Source organism: Sminthopsis crassicaudata, chromosome 2, assembly GCF_048593235.1.
Source record: "Sminthopsis crassicaudata isolate SCR6 chromosome 2, ASM4859323v1, whole genome shotgun sequence".
Taxonomy (NCBI): domain Eukaryota; kingdom Metazoa; phylum Chordata; class Mammalia; order Dasyuromorphia; family Dasyuridae; genus Sminthopsis; species Sminthopsis crassicaudata.
In genome coordinates this window covers 258,241,753-258,249,325 of record NC_133618.1, presented here as the reverse complement: position 1 = coordinate 258,249,325, position 7,573 = coordinate 258,241,753, and positions in this window count along the sequence as shown.

Below are 7,573 nucleotides of genomic sequence, written 5' to 3'. Positions count from 1 at the left end.
CCTCAAGGAGTTTACAATCTAAAGGGGAAGGCCACACCAAAGAGAGTTGAAAAGCAGAAGGGTAAAGGGAGACTGGAGAAGGGATATGATGGTCTATGGAATTGAAAACAAGCAAAAGGAAAAAGAAAGTTCAAAGCCCTCTATAAAAAAGTGCAAATAATTATCTACAAAGAAACGTTTTAATTCAATTATGTTTGATTTTTTGTGGCTCTATTTGAGGTTTTCTTAGCAAAAATAATGGAACGGTAATATATATATATATATATATATATATTTATATATATATTTTTAATATATATATATTGAAAAAATATATGTACTGGAATGGTTTGCCATTTCCTTCCCCAGTTCATTTTACATATAAGGAAATTGAGCCAAACAGGGTTCAGTGGCTTACTTAGGGTCACACTGGTAGTAAGTGATCACATATTTAGATTGAGGTCTTCCTGACTCCAGGCCTGGTACTCTTATCAACTGCATCACTTAGCTGTCCATACAAAGACACATACAGGGAAATTTAGGACAATCTCAAATGGAAAGAACTCAGATTAAGGAAGATGGAGACAAGCTTCTTGTTGCCAAGGTAGATCTTTAGCGGAGATCTGAAGAAAGCCAGGGCAATTCAGGAAGATGGAGGGAAAAAAGCTCGGAGCATAGAAAGGGCAGCCAGTGAAAATGTTGTGTCGTGTTTGAGGATCAACATGAAGGTCAATGTCATCAGATCACAGAGTATATGGAGGGGAATAAGATGTTAAGAAAACAGAAGGTAGCAAAGGATCAGCGTATAAAGGGCTTTAAAAGCCAAATAGACCTCATATTTAATCCTAGAGAATAGAGAACTTCTGGGGTTTATTGAATAGTGGGGGTGACATGATCAAACCTGTATTTTAGGAAGATCATTTTGGCAGCTGGACTGGAGTGTGGAGAAATGATGTAGGAAGACCCAAGCAACAGGCTGTTGTCATAGCCTAGGGATGAGGGGATGAGGGCCAGGTGTTGGAGGAGAGAAGACAGAGAGACAGAGACAGAGAGAGATGTAAAAAAGGTAGAAACAACAGAACTTGGTGACTGATTAAAATATAAGGGGTGAAAGATAGTGAGGAGTAAAAGATGACAACCAGGTTGTTAGGCTGAATGACTGGGAGAATAATGGTAGGGGAGAACTGCAGGGAAAATAATGTATAAGCTGACTCTCAGATGTCTATGGGATATCTAATTCAAGATGTCCAATAAGCAGTTGGAGATGGGAGACTAAAAGCCAAGAAAAAGCTTAGGGCTAGATAAATAGATCTGGGAATAGATCTGCATAGAAATGCAGGTTGAAATTCATGAAATTAATGGGAGAAAGATAAGGCAGGTAGGTGGTGCAGTGGTTAAAATTCTGGGTCTGGATTCAGGAAGAGCTGAGTTCAAATGCAGCCTGAGATACTCACTAGTTATGTGATTTTAACCTCTGTTTTTCTTGGTCCACTGGAGAAGAAAGTGGCAAAGCATTCCAGTATCTTTACCAAGAAAACCCCCATACAAAGTCAGGAAATAGGAAATGCTGGCTACATTTGAACAAGACAAGGAAAAGAAAAGAATTCAGAAAAAGAGGGTTGGAGCATGATCTAGATCAAAGCTTCTTAAACTGTGACTCATGAAACATATGGAACTATGCAAATGAATGTGGAGAGTCACAAAAATTTGGCAACATTAAAAGTTTTCTGAATGGTCCATATTTTGTAGTATCAAATATTTAATTATTTTAAAAATAATGGCTTTTTATTTTTAAAATATATGCAAAGGATAGTTTTCATCATTTATCCTTGCAAAACCTTGTAGTCCAAATTTTTCTCCCTCCCTTCTCTCCACCTCTCTCCCTTAGACAGGAAAGAATCCAATATATATTAAACATGTGCAGTTCTTCTATACATATTCCCACATTTACCATGCTACACAAGAAAAATCAGACCAAAAAGAGAAAAAAATCGAGAAAGGAAAAAAAAGGAAGCAAACAACAAAAAAGGTGAAAATATTATGTTGTGATCCATATTCAGTCCCCATAGTCCTCTCTCTGAATGCAGATGGCTCTCTCCATCACAAGTCTATTGAAACTGGACTGAATAATCTCACTGCAGAAAAGAGCCAAGTCCATCAGAGTTGATTATCACATAATCTTATTGCTATATACAATATTCTCCTGGATCTGCTCATTTCACTTTTTAGCAGCACTTCATATAAATCTCTCCAGGCATCTCTGAAATCATCCTGCTGGTCATTTCTTACAGAACAATAATATTCCATAATATTCACATACTATAATTTATTCAGCCATTCTCCAACTGATGGACATTCACTCAATTTCTAGTTCTTTGCCATCACATAAAGGGCTACTACAAACATTGTTGCACATGTGGGTCCTTTTCTCTTTCTAATGATCTCTTTGGGATACAATCCCAGTACAGACATTGCTGGATCAAAGGATATGTACAGTTTGATAACCCTTTATGCATAGTTCCAAATTGCTGTCTCAAATGGTTGGAAAAAATTTAATTCTTTATGTAAAAATAAGCAAGCATCTCTTACTAGTAGTGATTTCATCTTTAATAAGTGGTTTTATATATATATATGTATATGTATATGAAAGAATTGTTTTAAAATAAATTTCTTCTGAAACCACACCAGAGCCACAGGACTAATCAGATGTTTCTAGAGGAAGGGAGACATCTACTTTTTCTCTTTGTGCCTTTTATCTGTAAGGTCTACTTGTCAAAGAAGATTGCCCTCTTTGATTTTGTCAGTGTTATCAAATGGAATTACCTCCTTTGATTTTTGTCAAAGCACCATCCACATTTCCCTTTTTCCTTTCACATTGTCTCCCCTCATATAAGTCCCATAATTAGAAACCCTTGATGAAGTGTTTGATGGATGTTTGTCCACAATTGTCTATGGTCTAAAAGAGATGGCCCAATGATGATCCTTTTATTAATAATCTCTTGGTCTAATTAATGAAATGATTAAATTCCTCCCAAAATAAAATAAAATAAATTTGTTTATGATTTATTATCAGTAAACATTTTCTATTTCTATTTTAAGTATTTTTTTAGTTATAGTTACAATTTTTTTACATTTTTTTTTAAACTTTAAGTTCCGTATTCTATCCCTTATCCCCACCCCCAATCCCCATTAAGAAAGCACATGTGAAGTTATTCGAAACAAAACATCTGATTTCTGTACTATTTTATATACCTATATACTCCAGGTCGAGTAAAAATTTATCTGGCACAAAGGGGTCATGAGTAGAAAAAGTTCAAGAAGCCCTGATCTAGATGAAGATCAAGCAAAGTAGACTGAAGACAGGTAGATGAATAACCATCATGAAAACCTTACAGAAAGTATCAAGAAAAAGAATGATAACAATTTTAAAGGTTGCAGAAAGATCAAGGATGAAAATTGAGAAAATGCTGTTAGAGCTGGCAAATTAAGAAGTCATTGGGCAAAACCCAGGAGATCACTGTACATAGCAACAAGATTATACCATGATCAGTTTTCAACAATGAGATGATCTATGACAGTTCTAATGGTCTTGTGATGAAGAGAGCCATCTGCACCTAGTAAAAGCACTGTGGGAATTGAGTGTGGATCACAACATAGAATTTTCACTCTTTTTGTTGTTTGTTTGCACTTTATTTTCTTTCCCATTTTCTTTTCCTTTTTGACTCAATTTTCCTTGTGTAGCAAGATAATTGTATAAATGGTATGCATATATTGGATTTAATATATTTTTACCATGTTTAACATATATTGGATTACTTGCCATCTAGGGAAGGGGGTGGGGGAAGGAGAGCAAAAATTGCAACACAAGGTTTTTTGCAAGGATTAATGTTGAAAAATTATCCATGCATATGTTTTGAAAATTAAAAAGCTTAAATAAAAAAATTGGTAACTTTGGAGAGAAAAGTTCCAATTGAATGGAGTTTTGAGCTTCAGTGAACACCACAGATGAGATGTCTCCTCTAAATTAGTCCTCCACATGGTGAATCCCTGGGATCAATGAGCCTAAAGTAGGACAATTAGACCCAGCTTGGATTTGGAGGAGGTCAAAAGTCACATGATGATCAATAGTTGGATTAGGCCATGAGTGACTTCATGAGTTTCTACTTGGGCAAAATGAAGAAATCCAGTCTTTAAAAAAAAAAAAAAGAAAAAAAGAAAAGACTTCCTGTAGGATTTTGAAAAGATTGTCAGGATTCTAAGAAGTCAAAGTGAGAAGCAACTATGTTCTAGGATACAGCCTGTTGCAGAGAAAGATGCAGAGTGTCATGTGTGAGGGACAAGAAGATGGTTAGTTTGGATTGACCACAAAGCAGGTGATGGGGAGTCATGTATGATAAGATTATAATGGGAGGATGGAGACAGGCTGTGAAAGGCTTTCACTGCCAAAATAAGGACTTTGTATTTGACTGTAAACATGGCTGCCAGATTGATATTGCTAAAATACACAAAGATCTGATTAGTCACTTCTCTGTTCAAGAAGCTTCCATGGCTCCCCATTGCCCTCAGGATAAAATACTTTATTGTTTGTCATTTAACACTAAAAGTTAATTGAATTAAGATTAATTGCTAATTGACATTGATGTCAATTTTTTTTTTTTTATTATTGTACTATGTTGTTATCTAATTCTTTGTGGCCCTATTTATTTTTATTTTAAAATGTATTCATTTATTTAAAACTTAAATGCAATATTTGGGGATTTTTTGGCAAAGATACTAGAGGGTTTGTCATTTCTTTCTCCAGTTCATTTTATAGGTGAGGAAACTGGGGTAAAGTTAAGTGACTTATCCAAGGTCATACAACTAGTAAAATATCTGAAGTGGAATTTGAACTCAAATCTTCTTGACTCCAGGCATGATGTTCTATGTATTGTGTCACCTATTTTCCCAATTTTACTATAATTTACTCTGATTTCACCTTTCTCTTTAAATAAAAAATAGCAATAGATAGTAGAATTTTACTTTGAAATGAAATTTTTCATCCTCCTATCTCTTATTTGCCTTATGGATTAAAAAAAAAATGCACTGTGTCATATTGGTTCTTAGAGTTATTCTCAGATTGCAGTTCTTTAAAGTCCTTGACAATCTGACCTCACTTTATCTTCTCAAACAAATCACCTGTTGTTGCTGTGTCTAGCACAATGCCTGGCATCTACTAGGTGCTTAATAAAATTTGAGTGATTGATTGAAGGATAAATTGGATAAAAAAGAGAGACTGGATTAGGGAGACATGGGAAAGACATTTCACAAGTCTGTGTCTGGGCCTCTGAAAAGTGAGGGGTTGGATGAGCTGACCTCAAAAGTCCCCTGAATCTGCTTTGATCCCTTATATAATTTAGGAAATAAGTCTTAGAGAGTTGCCAGGGATCAGAGGAATTAAGTGTCTTGCCCTGGTTAGTCTCTCAAGTAAATTACCTTTAATAATAGTCTAATAAAATTTTGTTAACCCTGTTCAATCTCTCTTTGGCCTAAGAATCTTTCCAATTCAACAAACATTTCGTAAAACACCTATCAGAATATGTACCTGATGAAAAATTACATGGTTGCAACTTGTACATAGACATAAATACAATTCAAGGCAGAAAGTGATAGATGCAAAAGAAGTCCAGACAAAATAGTGTGTGGAAATTTGAACTATTTGGGGAGAGGTAAAGGAGTGGAAGGCAAAGGCTTCACAGTAAAGATAGTGTGACAGTGGGAAGGAAGCTAAATTTGGAGTCAAGAAGATCAAAGTTTGATCTTTAACCTATATGGCATTGCTTGCTATTTTGAGGAAAAGGGGAAGGAGAGAGGGAGGGAGAAAAATTTGGACACAAGGTTTTCCAAAGCTGAATATTGAAGACTATCTTTGTAAATCTTTGGAAAAATAAAATCTTATTTTAAAAAAGGATCAAAGTTTGAATCCTGTATGTGGGCAAATTGAGTTTTTCTTTCCTCATCTGTTAAATGGGAATAGTAATACCTACCATGTCAGGAGACAGCTAGGATAACTAGGGTAACTTCCTGGATAACAGGAGACCTGCCTGCTTCTGTAGTTACTAGATCTGTAACTGAGCAAATCACCTAATTTCTACCTCCATTTTCTCATCTGTAAAATGAGGATGATACTAGCATATGCCTCTAAGAGTTGTGAGTCTCAGAGAAATGTGTTTTGCACTACAGTATAATACTATTACTGGCTTACAGAATAATATTGTTGTTGTTCAGTTGTGTCCAATTCTTTGTGACCTTATTTGGGGTTTTCTTGGCAAAGATACTTGGCAAAGTGTGCAATTTCCCCCTCCAGTTCATTTTATGGATGAGGAAACTGGGTTAAGTGACTTATCTATGGTCACATAGCTAGTAAGTATCTGAGGCCACATTTGAATTCAGGTCCTCTGGACTCCAGGCCTAGTACTCTATCGATTGTATCAGTTACCTGTCCCATACAGTAATAGAGAAGATTAAATTAAATGTGTGAAAAATGCTACAGCAAGGGAGAGGATAATATATGCAAGATAAAGGAAGTGCAGGTAAAGTGCTCACAGCTACGGGGTAGTGACCTTATTTTGGTGATTGATTTCCTTTTACAATCTAAAGTATCCTATTTTGAGAAGGGGCTCATAGGGCTGACAAAGGGGTCCTTGCACATAAAAATTTAAAAATCCCTGATTTGATTGGGATATGCCAGTGACCAGGGCTGGGTGGAGGTCACAAAGCAGAGGGGAATCCTCCATCTAATCTTTTTTATTTAGTATTTTATTTTTCCTCAGTTACATGAAAAACTATTTTTAACACTTGTTTTAAAAATTTTTCAGACTTACATGAACTGATGTTGAGTGAAATGAGCAGGACCAAGAGATCATTATATACTTTAACAACAATACTATATGAGGATCAATTCTGATGGATGTGGCCATCTTCAACAATGAGATAAACCAAATCAATTCCAACAGAGCAGTAATGAACTGAACCAGCTACACCCAGGGAAAGAACTCTGGGAGATGATTATGAACCACTACATAGAATTCCCAATCCCTCTAATTTTGTCTGCTGCATTTTGGATTTCCTTTACAGGCTAATTGTACACTATTTCAAAGTCCAATTCTTTTTGTACAGCAAAACAACTGTATGGACAGGTATAGATATATTGTATTTAACTTATACTTGAACATGTTTTACATATATTGGTCAACCTGCCACCTGGGGGAAGGGGTGGGGGAAAGGAGGGGAAAAGTTGGAACAAAAAGTTTTGCAATTGTCAATGCTGAAAAATTATCCATGCATATATCTTGTAAATAAAAAGCTTAATACTATTAAAAAAAAAACTTGGAGTTTCAGATTCTTTCCCTTCTTCCCTCCCCACCTGTCCCTTGTTGAGAATGCAAGCAATTCAATATAGGTTACACATATGTAGTGATGCAAAATGTTTCCATAATAGTCATGTTGTGAAAGAAAAAACAGACCACAAAAAATAAAGTCCTCAAGAAAAATAAAGTAAAAAAGTATGTTTCAAACTGCATTCAAACACCATAAGTTTTTTCTCTGGGTATGGATA